The sequence below is a fragment of the Bos grunniens genome, chromosome 22, assembly GCF_055505025.1.
Source record: "Bos grunniens cultivar Pamir isolate PY7600 chromosome 22, Bosgru_T2T1.0, whole genome shotgun sequence".
NCBI classification, from domain to species: domain Eukaryota; kingdom Metazoa; phylum Chordata; class Mammalia; order Artiodactyla; family Bovidae; genus Bos; species Bos grunniens.
In genome coordinates this window covers 55,922,511-55,937,788 of record NC_141186.1, presented here as the reverse complement: position 1 = coordinate 55,937,788, position 15,278 = coordinate 55,922,511, and the positions used below count along the sequence as shown (strand labels likewise).

Below are 15,278 nucleotides of genomic sequence, written 5' to 3'. Positions count from 1 at the left end.
TCCTTGCAGTCCAAGGGACTCTCAAGAGTCTTGTCCAACACCACAGTTCAAAAGCATCAATTCTTCGGCACTCAGCCTTCTTCACAGTCCAACTCTCACATCCATACATGACCACAGGAAAAACCTCCCCTATCAAAATACCCATGACATTTTTCATACAAGTAGAACAAATAATCCAAAAATTTGTATGAAACTACAAAAGACCCCCAAACAACTAAAGCAATCTTGAGAAAAAAGAACCAAGCTGGGCGTATCCCACTCGCTGACTTCAAACTAGACTACAAAGCTGCAGGAACGCTGTGCTGCGCACGGGCACAAAGACACACACAGAGGCCAGCAGGATAGAATACAGAGCCCAGACGTAAACCCGTGTACGTACGGCCGATTAATCTACAGCAAGGGAGGTGAGAACATACAATGGGGAAAGGAAGAGTTTCCTCAATAAATGGTGCTGGGAAAACAGGACAGTTACATGTAGTGAATGAAACTATACCACTTGCTTACACCACACAAAAAATAAAGTCAAAATGGATTAAAGATTTACATATAAGACCCGAAACCATAAAACTCCTAGAAAAAAACCGGCTGTTTTATCTCCAACATTGTTTTCTTTCAGCAGTATATTTTTGAATCTGTCTCCTTAGGCAAGGGAAACAAGCAAAAATAAACAAGCAGGACAATAAAAAACTAAAAAGCAAAAGAAACCATCAACAAACCAAAAAGGTAACCTACTGAATGGGAGAAAGCATTTGTCAATCAGATGTCTGATAAGGAGTTAATTGCCGGGGACCAGCCCCGGCTGATCCAGGGAATTCGAAGCGGGGACGGCGTCGGCGAGGATCAGGAAACAATTGCTTAATTAAACGTTAATTAAGGATATAAAGAGTAATAGAATGAGGATAGCTCAGTAGGAAAATTCAGTGGAGAAAAGAGGCTGAGATAAGGATAGCTCAGTGAGGAAATTCAGTGTAGAAAAGAGGCTGAATAATTCAGCCAGAAGGTAAGAGAAAGAACGACATGGGGAGACCAAGTTTCGGTGAACAAGGCCCGCACTTTATTTTCCAAAGTAGTTTTTATACCTTAAGTTATGCATAGAGGATAATGGGGGAAGGGGTAGAGTCAGGCAGTAAGCCAGGCTTTCTTCCTGCAAACTTATCATATGCAAAAGTTTAGGTGATTTGCATCATCTTCTGGCCCGGAGGCCTTTTTCTCTAAAGGTGATTATTCTCAAGTCAGGCGCCAGCCTCCAAAAAGCATTAGATAAAGTTGCATTCCTACAGAGCAAAGGTGTGGTGGGCTATAACAAGAAAAAGAATTAACTCAAGGGTCCCAGGTTACAAACATTAAAGCTACTACTTACACCAACTATATTAATCAATACACTGCCAGGGACACAGCAGGTAAGGGATATGGAAACTTAGCAGCAAACATTGGCCCAACAAGTGAAAATCCCTTCACCAATACAATTTCTAATCAATCTTTTAACTACTCAAAAGAATCTGTGTTTAGACAGTTTAGAACATCTCCTGCCTCTCACAGTTGGGAGGCTCTGAACAATCACATGTGGCCGGAAAAACCTATTCAGGCAGGCTAGAGGATTTCCAAAGGAGTTTGTAGGTTAAACACTGTCACACCCAGGAATTATTAACTGGAGCTGTAAGCTAACTCTTTTTTCAGAGAGGTCGTGGGGGACAGCCCCCCGTAAAGTCAGAGGTGTAGGTGAAAGCACAAAGCAGAAAGTAGGCAGACTCTGGTTTTGGGGGTAGATTGCTCGAGAATTTCCAGGGAGACTCCTGAGGCTTGATCCCGCCTTTGCGTATGCCAAGCCTCCTTCCTCATGACCTTTGTCATGGGTGGAGTTCCTCACGCTGGCTACCGGCAGAGATAGAATTCCAGTTGAGCTATTCCAGATCCTGAAAAGTGCTGCACTCAATATGCAATATGCACTCAATATGCAATATGCCGGCTCCCGGCATCTCCCCCTTTTTTATTTCTTAAAACAGCCAGATGCAGCTCAGTCGCGAGCTTTTGAATGTTCTGCCGAAGAATCCTGACAATACAAGGAAGAATGATTATGAGAAGCAAAACTAGAACTAAAGATATTAGACAGAATGTTTTTTCCAGAAATAAAGTTAGAGAAGGTGAGAAAAAAGTCATTAGCTGCTCCAGCGGTGGTAAAATCCAGTCGACAGTGTTCCAGGGCCTGTATTTGATTATGAACTTTCTCTAAGTCCAGGCCAATGTCAGAGCTGTTCCAAACACCTGAGATACGATTTTTGATTTTTTCCCATTCATAATCTGTCTCGTTTACCTTTAAAGATGTCACGCATATCCACCGGTAATCAGCGTGGCAAGACAGAGCCATTTTCACTTTTAAAGCCTGTAACTCAGTCCCAATATGCATTATTGCCTCTTCTAAGGCCTCTACTCTCATCTCCAATTTTCTATCTATAACTTTCTGTGTTGCTAGAGTTAAAGAAACATTTTTAGACATGGTATCAACATATTGGGCAGTATGCACTTGTTGAGTCAATGATATTGCTGCCACAGTAACAGAAGTAATTGCTGCTATTAAAGTTGATATTCCTAAAATAAGTAAAGCCCACAAATCGTTGTGATCACATTAAATCTTGTAGTTGTTGTAACATAGCAAGACTATAGTTAACATATCAATAAGTGGTTACATCATAAGATAAGGTGGACATTGTAACACTATAAAGGAGCAAACATTATATTGAGGGTTTAAACAAGATGAGAGCACGCATTGTTCACAAGTCACTACATTGGGTCCACCAGTGAAAGTCACATGTACATTAAGTTTTCCAGAATCATTGGTAAAGAGAAAAACATAAGGAGAGGGTAGACAAGCCAAAACAGAGTAAGTAGAATTATTTTCTGGTTGGAGTTCGCGCTGCAGCAGCCCCGTCGGTCCCGCCGGGATCTCGATGTTTATCTTGCCTCCCCTTCAGGCGGGCTCCTCTTTTGTGATCGAAGCAATGGGGGAACTGGATGTCTGGGGGTCTGCAACATGGCGAATCAACCTGTCCTGGATCTAAATTGGAGAATCTGCATCCTGTGGAAAAATACAAGCACATCCTCGACCGCTAGTTAATAATGGGTCAGGACCCTTCCATTGTCCTGAGAGGAGGTCCTTCCATTTGACTAATGGTTTTGCATTTAATTGCTCCAGGCACCAATGACGAAGCATTGCAGTAGTTCCAGCCAGATCAGTATTTAGAATATTTATTACGAAAAGAGCATGTTGCAAGATTTGATGGGGAGAACTATACTTAAACTCCCCTTCTTTTAGTTTTTGAATTTGGATTTTTAATGTTTGATGCGCTCTTTCAACAATGGCCTGTCCCTGGGGATTATAAGGGATGACAGTATTATGTTTAATTTGAAACTTTATACAAAATTCCTGAAAAGACTTAGACGCAGGAGCATTGTCAGTTTTCAGAGCTTTTAGCAGGCTCAAATATGAAAAACAAGTAAAGAGATGTTGTATTACATCTTTAATTGCTTCCCCTGTATGAGCAGTTGCAATAATAACATGAGAAAAGGTGTCTACAGTTAAAGAACAAAGGACAGTTTTCCAAATGAAGAGACATGAGTTACATCCATTTGTCAGAGTACGTTAGGTTTGAGACCGCGAGTATTAACTCCCATAGGTAGACTATTATAAACAGTGGGGCAATATAAGCAAGAACGAACTATCTCTCGAGCAGTCTCTCTGGGAATTTGGAATTGATATCTTAAAGCAGTAGTGTATTGATGATGAAGTGAGTGAGAGGCTCTGGCCTCCTCAATCACAGTAGCCACTGTATTTCTGGTTAACAAGTTAGCCAAATCATTAAAGGCATTTTAAGGGCCGGGCAATCTGGAATGAGCCCAAATGTGTCCAATGAAAAATATTTTATTTGTTTTCCAAATTTGTTGCTGTAATTTAGTTAACAAATGAAATATGGTAGTTTTATTTTCAGGCAAAACCGCAGTTTCAATGTGTGGAAACAACCTGACAATATACTGAGAATCAGAATAAAGGTTAAATTCCTCATCTGCAAACATAGCAAAAGCCTCTATGACTGCTATTTCAGCGCTTTGAGCTGAAGTTTCCTGTGTTTTTAAAACCTTTTGGTGATTTTTAGTAACTATGGAGGCTTTACCGTTTGCTGACCCATCAGTAAAAACTATCTGAGCATTTGGAATAGGAGATTGTTTACATCTGACAGGAAAAATAACTGGATGTCTGGATATAAAATTCAGCAAAACATGCGAGGGTAAATGATGCAAAAATTTTGACCAAAATAGTTTCTTATAGCAATCTGCCAATTTTCAAACATTAGAAGAGCATCAAGTTGTTCTTATTATATGGAATTACAATTTCTGATGGCTCTTTACCAAATAATTCAATGTTCCACTTTTTTCCTTTAATATCAAAGTAGCTATCAATCCTGGATAAGAAGCCACTACTTTTTTAGTTTGAGCGGAAAGATGGACCCACTCTAGGGGGCCGTTTTGCTATAAAACCAATTTTTTGTCTGGCCACCCCAATTACACCTATGGGGGTTTTAGGGCAAAGGAATTATCAAGCAGTTGTCAATTTAATTTTTAAAATTTACATTTTAACAATATAAATTTAGAGATATGTTAATTTAGGTCTAATGTTTAGTTTAGGTCTCTATAAATTTAAATAATAAATGTATAACCTCCTTATCTCATTTTGGTATACAGATATACCTAAATGCAAAATGTATTTATATATGGCAACAAGTATAAACTTATTGACATACAATATATATAAATCAATATACTTGAATTAATCTTATAATTAATATATCAATTCATATATATTACAGCAATACAACACACACACAGCCAATACCAACCAACACAAACCAATGTACTGTAATAATACATGTCACACATATATAATTATACAGCATACAGAACATATATCATCACAGCACATCAATCCATACCAATTAATATCAGCCACACACATTATATTACTGCAATATACATTTAATTATACAGTATATATATAATACATATATTGATTTATATACAAATTAAGTAAGTATAGATCTATAAATAGAATTAGGTATACCTTTATTATATTTTATTTATACCCATATCTAATTAGGCAAACTGTAGTTAGGCAAATATATTTATATTACGTATTTATAACAATATATAAAGTATTGTTAATTGTACCACCTGTTGATAACTAAGAAATTGAGAAAACCCTTCTCTGAGTATCTCCTATTTGAGACAGCACGTCCCTCCCCCATAGGGTAAAGGGGACCGTAGGAACTACATACGGTTGGAAAGTTCCACAGGTATCCTCAAACTGCCAATCTAACATTTTTGAACTTTTAACGACTGTGGGGGCTTGAGGGCAAATGAAACAAAATTTGACCCCTGAAATCTATCAGGGCAACTTGCCAATCATCACTACTTTGTAAAAGACTTGCAGTTGATCCTTATTGAGTGAAATTATTATATTTGCTACTTCTTTTCTAAAAAGTTCTACACTTCTTTTTTCCTCTTTTTATAATTAATTGTGCCACCAAGTTGGGATAAGATAAAACTATTTTTCTTGGGGTCACTGGTAGATGGAACCAATGGGCCTTTTTGTCACAATCACCCTGTAGGTGTATGTTTTATGGCAAGAATAATTTAATCTCATCTTTTGGTAATATTAATCCTAATTAACTGATCATTTAAAGTCTCATCTACTTTAACAAGAGCTAACTCTGTCTCATTAGTCAACTTTCTCTTAGAACTGGAATTAGGATCAATTTTTAAGCAATCAAATAAAGGCTTTAAATCTGCAGTAGTCAGTTTTAAATGAGGGCGTATCCAATTAATGTCCCCTAATAATTTTTGGAAATCATTTAAAGTAGTAAACAATCTCTCCGCAGCTTCAAAGGGGCATTATCAGTTTTTAAAACTTTTGGCAGACCTAAATATGAGAAGCAAGTAAAGAGGTGTTGCACAACATGTTTATAAGCTTCTCCAGTTATCGTTTTGTAAACTAAATCTGGTCTATAGCCTTTTAGATGACAAGCAACCATCTAATCTTTGCTTGAATACTTCCAGCAATGGGGAACTCACTACTCTTCAAGGTTTTAAACTCTCCCTCACCTTTTTCTCTACAGCATTCCCACCCACATACCACTTTCTCTAATCTCAACTCATTTTCAGTAGTATGTGTTGGCCAGGAGCTGGGTCAGTCTTTCCCAGCAATGTTAAGAGACGTCTGTTCCTGTGTCTAATAGCCCTGACATTTTATCTTCTTGAATTAAAAGATCTTTTAAAGGCCTTGGAGCTGTAATTTCCTGCACCCAAAAGGCTAGATCACTAGATCTAAACACTCTGTGGCTCTTAGCTTGAGAAGTCAAGTTTTTTCCTGCCTGATAAGGTAAAAGCAAAAACTGTGTTATTCTTTGACCTTTATTAATTTGCACAGTTTTGGTAAGCGGCGAGATCAAAACTATAATTTCTCCAATATAATCAGAATCTACCACACCATATACCACCGAAATTTCTTGAAAAGAAAGCGAGCTACACCCTAGCACAAGTCCTACAATGCCCTCAGGCAGGGGGCCAGCCACTCCCCTTGGAATCGGAGCAGCCGGCATATCAGGGGTTAATATTGTTGCTAAATCCCTTTACCGTCTGCTTTTTTCTTAGCCTGGGTGAGACCCCCCTGAGGGGGTTTTCTCCAAGGAGCACTGCATATTGTGCACGCAGTCTGTTTTAAAATCTCCACTGTTCAAAAAACTTTTTATCTTCCTCAGGCTTAGGCAACACTTTGAGAAACTTTGGGGGCAAAGTGGGGAACTCTTGGGCCCTGGAAGGCGCAAACGGAGGCGGCAGCAATGGCCTTAAATCAGAAAGTGGTCGTTAAGTTGTTGTTTTTTTTTTTTTTTTTTTTAAGGTTTGCGCAGGGGGGGTGGGGGGGAGGGGGAGCTCGCCAGGGCACCTGGTCACAGCGTCTCTTACAGTCTCTCTCTTCCTCTCTTCCTGCTTTTCTCACTTTTTTCTCCCCCTTCATTTTTCGCTACCCTTCTCTTTCCTTGGTTTCTTTCCCTTTACCCTCTTTCTCTTTTTCTTCCCTCCTCCCTCTCTTTCTCTCTGTATCTCTTTTTCTAACTTCCTTTCTTCCTTTCTCAATCTTGCTGCATTCCCTGATTCCTTCCTTCTCTGTTCCTCTCTCCTTTTCACTCTTTAGCTTTTTCTCTATCTTTAGATCTTTCTCTATTTTTTCTTTTTTTTTTTTTTTACTTTTTTTTTTTCCTCTTTTTATTTATTTATTTTTTTTGCTTGGGTGAGGCCCCCCTGAGGGGGTTTTCTTCAAGGAGCAGGCTCTGTATATTGTGTATTTTTTAAAAGCTCCTTTGTTTAAAAGAAGTCTTTTTTATCTTTTTCAGCTTTAGGCAATGCTCTGGGAGACTTTGGATGTAAACTGGGGAATTCTTAGGCCCTGGGAGGTGCAAGCGGAGGTGGAGTAGTCACCTTAAATCAGAAATTGTTGGATAAATTTTTAAAGGTTTGTGTAGAGGGGGAGGGGGCTCGTCAGGGCGCCCGGCCGCAGCGTCCTGTAAGCCCTCTCCTTCCTCCGGAGGTAGAGCACAGTCTCCCTCCTTTCATTCGTCAATGGCAGAAAATATCTGCGCAGAAGGTGGAGACCCACTACCATCCACCGCTATAGCCTCTCCCATAGGCTATCCCACAGCCTCATGATGAGGGTCCAGAACATTTTTAATCATATTTATAGAATAAGTTTTTAGTTGTTTTTTACCTTCACCCAAGTATCTAAATTAACAGTAGCCTCTTTAACAGTTTCAAGATTACTTGTATAAAGAGTTGCCATTCTTAGTTTTAAGTGTTACCCATGTCAGAAAATTAAGTATAAGAGAAGATAAAGCTTTTAGCTTTTAAAAGATCAGGCTTTTCTTTGGCCTTTTAACTCTAGAAACCGGGTTTTCTCTCAAACCCCTTTGACACTTTCAATAAAAACCGGGTTTTCTCTCAAACCCTTTAACACTTCCCACCACTACTCGCCCTGTCTGTCCTACAGGGGGGTCCGCGGCACCCTGGGTGGGGGCCTATCCATCCCGTAAATTGAACACTTTCTCAACACTTTTTCAATTCAACACTTTCTCAACACTTTTTCTGAGGTACCTACCTTCGAATCAGCCTGTTCGGGCGCCACTTGCCGGGGACCAGCCCCGGCTGATCCAGGGAATTCGAAGCGGGGACGGCGTCGGCGAGGATCAGGAAACAATTGCTTAATTAAACGTTAATTAAGGATATAAAGAGTAATAGAATGAGGATAGCTCAGTAGGAAAATTCAGTGGAGAAAAGAGGCTGAGATAAGGATAGCTCAGTGAGGAAATTCAGTGTAGAAAAGAGGCTGAATAATTCAGCCAGAAGGTAAGAGAAAGAACGACATGGGGAGACCAAGTTTCGGTGAACAAGGCCCGCACTTTATTTTCCAAAGTAGTTTTTATACCTTAAGTTATGCATAGAGGATAATGGGGGAAGGGGTAGAGTCAGGCAGTAAGCCAGGCTTTCTTCCTGCAAACTTATCATATGCAAAAGTTTAGGTGATTTGCATCATCTTCTGGCCCGGAGGCCTTTTTCTCTAAAGGTGATTATTCTCAAGTCAGGCGCCAGCCTCCAAAAAGCATTAGATAAAGTTGCATTCCTACAGAGCAAAGGTGTGGTGGGCTATAACAAGAAAAAGAATTAACTCAAGGGTCCCAGGTTACAAACATTAAAGCTACTACTTACACCAACTATATTAATCAATACACTGCCAGGGACACAGCAGGTAAGGGATATGGAAACTTAGCAGCAAACATTGGCCCAACAAGTGAAAATCCCTTCACCAATACAATTTCTAATCAATCTTTTAACTACTCAAAAGAATCTGTGTTTAGACAGTTTAGAACATCTCCTGCCTCTCACAGTTGGGAGGCTCTGAACAATCACATGTGGCCGGAAAAACCTATTCAGGCAGGCTAGAGGATTTCCAAAGGAGTTTGTAGGTTAAACACTGTCACACCCAGGAATTATTAACTGGAGCTGTAAGCTAACTCTTTTTTCAGAGAGGTCGTGGGGGACAGCCCCCCGTAAAGTCAGAGGTGTAGGTGAAAGCACAAAGCAGAAAGTAGGCAGACTCTGGTTTTGGGGGTAGATTGCTCGAGAATTTCCAGGGAGACTCCTGAGGCTTGATCCCGCCTTTGCGTATGCCAAGCCTCCTTCCTCATGACCTTTGTCATGGGTGGAGTTCCTCACGCTGGCTACCGGCAGAGATAGAATTCCAGTTGAGCTATTCCAGATCCTGAAAAGTGCTGCACTCAATATGCAATATGCACTCAATATGCAATATGCCGGCTCCCGGCAGTTAATATCCAAAATAACTCATACAATTCAATGTAAAGTATGCAAACTATCTGATTAAAAAATGGACCTGAATAGATTGTTTTCCAAAAACACAGAAATGGCCAAACAGACACATGAAAAGATTCTCAGCGTCACTAACCATCAGGGAAACACTAATCAAAATCACGATGAGATACCACCTCACGCCAGTTAGAACGGCTATCAAAAAGACAAGAAACAACAAGCGTTGGTGAGAAGGTAGGGAAAAGGAAACTCTCGTGCACTGTTAGTGGAAATGGAAATTGATACAGTATGGAAAACAGTATGGAGGTTTCTCAAAAAATTAAAAATAGAACTATTATCCAATCCAGAAATCCCACTTCTGGATACTTATCCAAAGAAAACAAAACATTAATTCAAAAAGATACACATATTCCCTATATTCATTGCAGCATTAATTACAATAGACAGGATATGGAAGCAACCTAAGTGTCCATCAACAGACAAAAGGCTAAAGAAGAGGTGGTACATGCACACAGACACACACAATGGAATATTTCTCAGGTATAAAGACGAGTGAAATTTTGCCACGTGTGACAACATGGATGGACGGAGAGGGTATTAGGATAAGTGAAACAAGTTAGAAAGAGTACAAAAAATACTGTATGTTTTGGCTTATATTTGGAATCTGGGGAAAAAAGCAAATAAAACAAAAATAAATTCATAGATACAGAGAACAATCTAGTGGTTGCCAGAGGCGAGGGGGAGGGAAGACAGAAAAAAGTAAGTGAAAGGGATTAAGAGGTACAAACTACCAGTTATAAGTAAGTCACGAAGATGTCAAGTACAGCACAGGGAAAATAATCAAAAACATCGTAATAACCTTATATGGTATACAATGTATAAAAATATTAAATCACTATGCTGTATACCTGAAACTAATACTGCAAGTCAACAATACTTCAATTAAAAAACTATATGTATGTGAATTTTATCATATACATTTTATGTTATAATCTTTTTAAAAAAAAATTCATTACCATGTTTTAAGCAAAATTTTATACCCTTTGAAGCCAGAAGAATGTGAAACTGATCAAAATGCAAGTGATAATAAAATCAATTAGTAGCATCTACTTTTCATTGGATAACACACGAAATAAGTGATACAAAAAATGAATTGTTTTACTAAGAATTTTTAAGGTTGACTTTATTATTTTAATACTGTACTGATATAATATTATACTGTTTTTTGAGGATATTATGTTTGAATAAGCCACAGTAAAATGTCAACCATTAAAAAAAGAAAGTAATATAGACTTGAGGCATGATCAAATGATCTAACATTCATGTAAGTAGACTTCTATACAAGAAGAGAGAGAACAGGAAAGAAACCAAATTTGGAAAAATAATGGCAAATAATATTCCAAGCCTGAAGAAACATATCTACCCCACAGATTCAAGCTTACTGATCCTCAGGGAAGATGAATTAAAAGAGAACCAAACCGAGGGACACTACTAACTGATAAAAATTTTAGCAAAGATAAAAGTTCTGTACCCAAGGAGAATGTCCTTTAAAAAGGAATGCAAAATAAAGATCCTTTCAGAAAAACAAAAACAGTGTTCATCATTTCTTGCAGAGAACTGCTCTACAAGTAATACTACAGGATATTTAATATGGTGAATGTATTATAGGCACTTCTTCAGGCTCAAAGGCAAGTGATCTGATATGGAAGTATACAATTACAAGAAGGAATCCTCAGCTCTAAAATGGTAAATATATAGATGAACATAAAGACTACTGATTGATAAAAGCAACAATGATAAAGCCTTGTGGGTTTTATTACTCACAGAGAAATAGAATATTTGGCAATTATAGCAAAAGAAACCTGGCGAAAAGTAAACAAAACATACTAGTTCAAGTTCCTTGCCCTGTTTGAAAAATGGTAAAGTAAACTGCAATAGATTAATTTGGAAATTTCTACAATAACCAGTAAAAGATTGATATCTAAAAGGTATAACAAAAATGTCCATAGAAAAGATAAAATAGAATTTAAAAATTCATGACTAGTTAAAATGAAGCCAGAGAAAAAGGAATAAGGAAAAAAAATATAGAATGAACAAATATAAGACAAATGACAAGAAAATTACACCCAATTATAGTAGCAGTTACATTAAGTGGAAACAGAGTAAAAAACCTAATTAAAATAAACAACTGCAACTAAAAATACACATTAAATACAGAGACAAGTTGAAAGTAAATGATTTATACCATGCAAACAATTTTTGTTGTTATGTAAGTATTAGATAAACAGATGTTTCAGTAAGAGGTATTATGGGAAATAACTGGAAACATTTCTTAATAATTAAAGGGTCAATGAAACAGAAAGGTATCACTATCTAAATACATATGCATCAAACAATATAGCTTTGAAAGACATAAAACAAAGTTGAGAATAAAAAACAAAAGATATAGATAAATTTACAGTCTGGAGATTGTAACACACCTCTCTAACTAACAGAGTGAGACATGAGAAATCAGTAAGGGGATATAGAGGATGTGAAATGACTGATCAACTTGAGATGTAATTTACATACATAGTATACTATATGCAATAATGGGAGAATTTAGATTCTTTTCAAGTACATATGGCACACTTACCAAAGTAGATTATAGTCTTATTCATAAAGTATATCTCAACAAATCTCAAAAGATTAAAATCAATGTTTTCTGATCACTGTGAATCAAATGCATTAAATGAATGAATGAAACTGCAACAACAGAAAGAGGAGAAAATGTCCAAATGATTGGATATTAAGCAACACTTGTAAGAAATTCACAAGTCAAACAGGAAGTCACAATGGATAGTAGTGAAACTAGGATATACCAAAGCTTGCGGGACGCAACAAGGCAGCACTGAGAGGGAAATGTTAGCTTTATACACAATGCATATCGCAGAAGAGAAGGAAGTTTAAAACTGTATTGCCAGATTTCAAGTTTCTCATCACTTGGGGAGTGTTTAGTCTAATAATCTCATAGGAGAATATGCTGGAAGACTAAATGCAGAAAGTAGCCTGAACACATACCCACTGTTAAATCACTTGAATAACAAATAATTTCTAAAAGAAAAAAATTCTTAAAATCACTAAAATAAAATGGGCTGCTCTCAGAAAACTAAAAAAAAATCTATGGTCTGACTTCTAATACAGAAACTAGAAAAAGAATCAAACTGAAAAAGGAAGGTAAATATAAATATAGGAGCAGAAATCAACAAGAGAACACAGAAATAACAGAAAATGAAGACAGACCAAAATAGGTTATTCTAAAATATTACTAATTCAACAAAGTTGCAGGATACAAAATCAATACCCCAGAACTAGCAGCATTTCTATATACTAAAAATGAATAATCCAAAAAGAAAATTAAGAAAACAATTCCATTTACAATATCATAAAAAAAAAATACTTAGGAATAAATTTAATCAAGGCAGTGAAAGACCTGCTCTACAATGAAAACTACAAAATATGTTGCTGAAAAAAGATATAAAATTCTTCATAAAATTTACAAAAAATCTTTATAAAAAAGATACAAAAGTCATATTGTATACTTAAAGTAAGTGAATTTTATTGCATGCTAATTGTACCTCAATGAAGATATATCTTAAAAGATGTAAAAATTGGAAAAGTAGTAAATTAGTCTGTATTCACACATGACAAATTGCAAACACTGAAAATCTAACAGAACTGAAAAATAACTAGAATATATAAGTGAATTTGGTAAAGATTGCTGGATACTAAGTCAACATGCAAAAATTAACTGTCCTTCTATATTCTTGCAACAAACAGGAATATGAATTTTTAAAAGTGCTATATATAAAAGCATCATTTCTGCCATAATTAACAGAAGTTCTCATTTAACAAGCACACATCATCTTGCCAGATACTGTACAAAACCCTTTACACATGTGGCTTTCTTTACTGAATCTCCAAACAACTCTGAGAGGTGGGCATCATTAACTTCATTTTACAGATGAGTTAATAGAGCCCTAGAGGTGTGGGCCTTGACCAAGATTACGCAGCTCACAAGCAGCAGTCAGGCCTGGGGTTCAGGTTTATATGATCGACCAAGTCCATAGTCTTTTTTTCTTTTTTTTAAATTTTATTTAATTTTTAAACTTTACATAATTGTATTAGTTTTGCCAAATATCAAAATGAATCCACCACAGGTATACATGTGTTCCCCATCCTGAACCCTCCTCCCTCCTCCCTCCCCATATCATCCCTCTGGGTCGTCCCAGTGCACTAGCCCCAAGCATCCAGTATCGTGCATCGAATCTGGACTGGCATCTCGTTTCATACATGATATTTTACATGTTTCAATGCATAGTCTTCTGATGTAAGTATCCAACCCAGGGATCCAACTCAGATCTCCAGCACTGGTGGCAGACTGTTCACCATCTGAGCTACTAGGGAAGTCCTCTGATATAAGTAAGTATACACATATGACAAAGGGACAGATGTGAAGAAGAAAGACTCACTGAAGACATTACTTCAAGGCTACCTTCTCTGTTTTCTCCTCTCTATTCCCCCACTCCTTCCCTACATTTCTCTTCTGAGATTCTCTTGTTAGATTGAGAAATGTCTATAACCCCAAATAACTGGCACAATACCTGATACATAGTTGAGACTGAATAAAAAGTTAGCTCAATAAATGGACTCAGCCACAATTCATGTTTTTTAACAATCCATGTTTTTAAACTTGTGATATTTTTCTGAGTGGCTGCCCCATTTCACAGTGTACAGATAACATGTGACAGCTGCAACTGCACTGCATCTTCACTATCACCTGCTCCTGTCTGTCTCTTACTGTAGCCATCCGGGTCGGTGTGCAATGGCTTCTCACTGTGGCTTTGATTTCCACCTCCCCTGGAGAAGGCAAGGCACCCCACTCCAGTCCTCTTGCCTGGAAAACCCCATGGATGGAGGAGCCTGGTGGGCTCCAGTCCATGGGGTCGCGAAGAGTCGGGCACGACTGAGCGACTTCACTTTCACTTTTCACTTTCATGCATTGGAGAAGGAAATGGCAACCCACTCCAGTGTTCTTGCCTGGAGAATCCCAGGGATGGGGGAGCCTGGTGGGCTGCCGTCTATGGGGTCACACAGAGTTGGACACGACTGAAGCGACTTAACAGCAGCAGTGGCAATGACTAACAGTGTTGGGTATCTGAAAAGGTGCTTACTGACCACTGGTGTATCTTCTTTGATTCAAATCATTTACTTATATTCTACTCAAGTTTTTATTGGTAAATTGTAAGATTTATACAACTTATATTCATTGGAAGGACTGATGCTAATGCTGAAGCTCCAATACTTGGGCCACCTGATGCAAAGAAGTGACTCACTGGAAAACATCCTGATGCTGGGAAAGACTGATGGCGGGAGGAGAAGGGGATGACAGAGGCTGAGATGGCTAGGTGGCATAACTGACTCAATGAATTATGAGTCAACTTTGAGTTTGAGTAAACTCCAGGAGTTGGTGATGGACAGGGAAGCCTGGTGTGCTACAGTCCATGGGGATGCAAAGAGTCAGACACAAATGAGCAATTGAACAGAACTGAAGATTTACACATTATGGATTTGGGGCCCTAATCAGACAGATAAATAATTTACAAATACTTTTTTCCCGTGCTGTGGGCTGTCTTTTCACATTCTTAATGATGCTCATCAAAGAACAAAAATTTTAATTTTGATACAGTCCAATTTATTTATTCTTGCCCTTTGTTTCTTGTGCTTTGGTGCCGTACATAGAAACGACTGCCTAATCCAAGGTCATGAAGATTTACACCTATGTTTTACAGTTCTATGTTTTTTAGTTCTTACAT

General features: G+C 37.9%; 1 protein-coding gene and 1 long non-coding RNA gene across 32 annotated transcripts in view; both read right to left on the bottom strand.

Moving 5' to 3' along the window:
* The window catches only part of ATG7 (autophagy related 7), a 282,407-nt gene that overhangs the window by 54,263 nt on the left and 212,866 nt on the right, over window positions 1–15,278 (bottom strand). The window lies entirely within an intron of this gene.
* Window positions 1,032–8,494, bottom strand: LOC147348671 (uncharacterized). Its single transcript, XR_015151834.1, has 2 exons — window positions 8,198–8,494; window positions 1,032–3,073 (listed from the first exon to the last, which is right to left on the bottom strand). It is a non-coding gene; the product is annotated as an uncharacterized LOC147348671 (long non-coding RNA).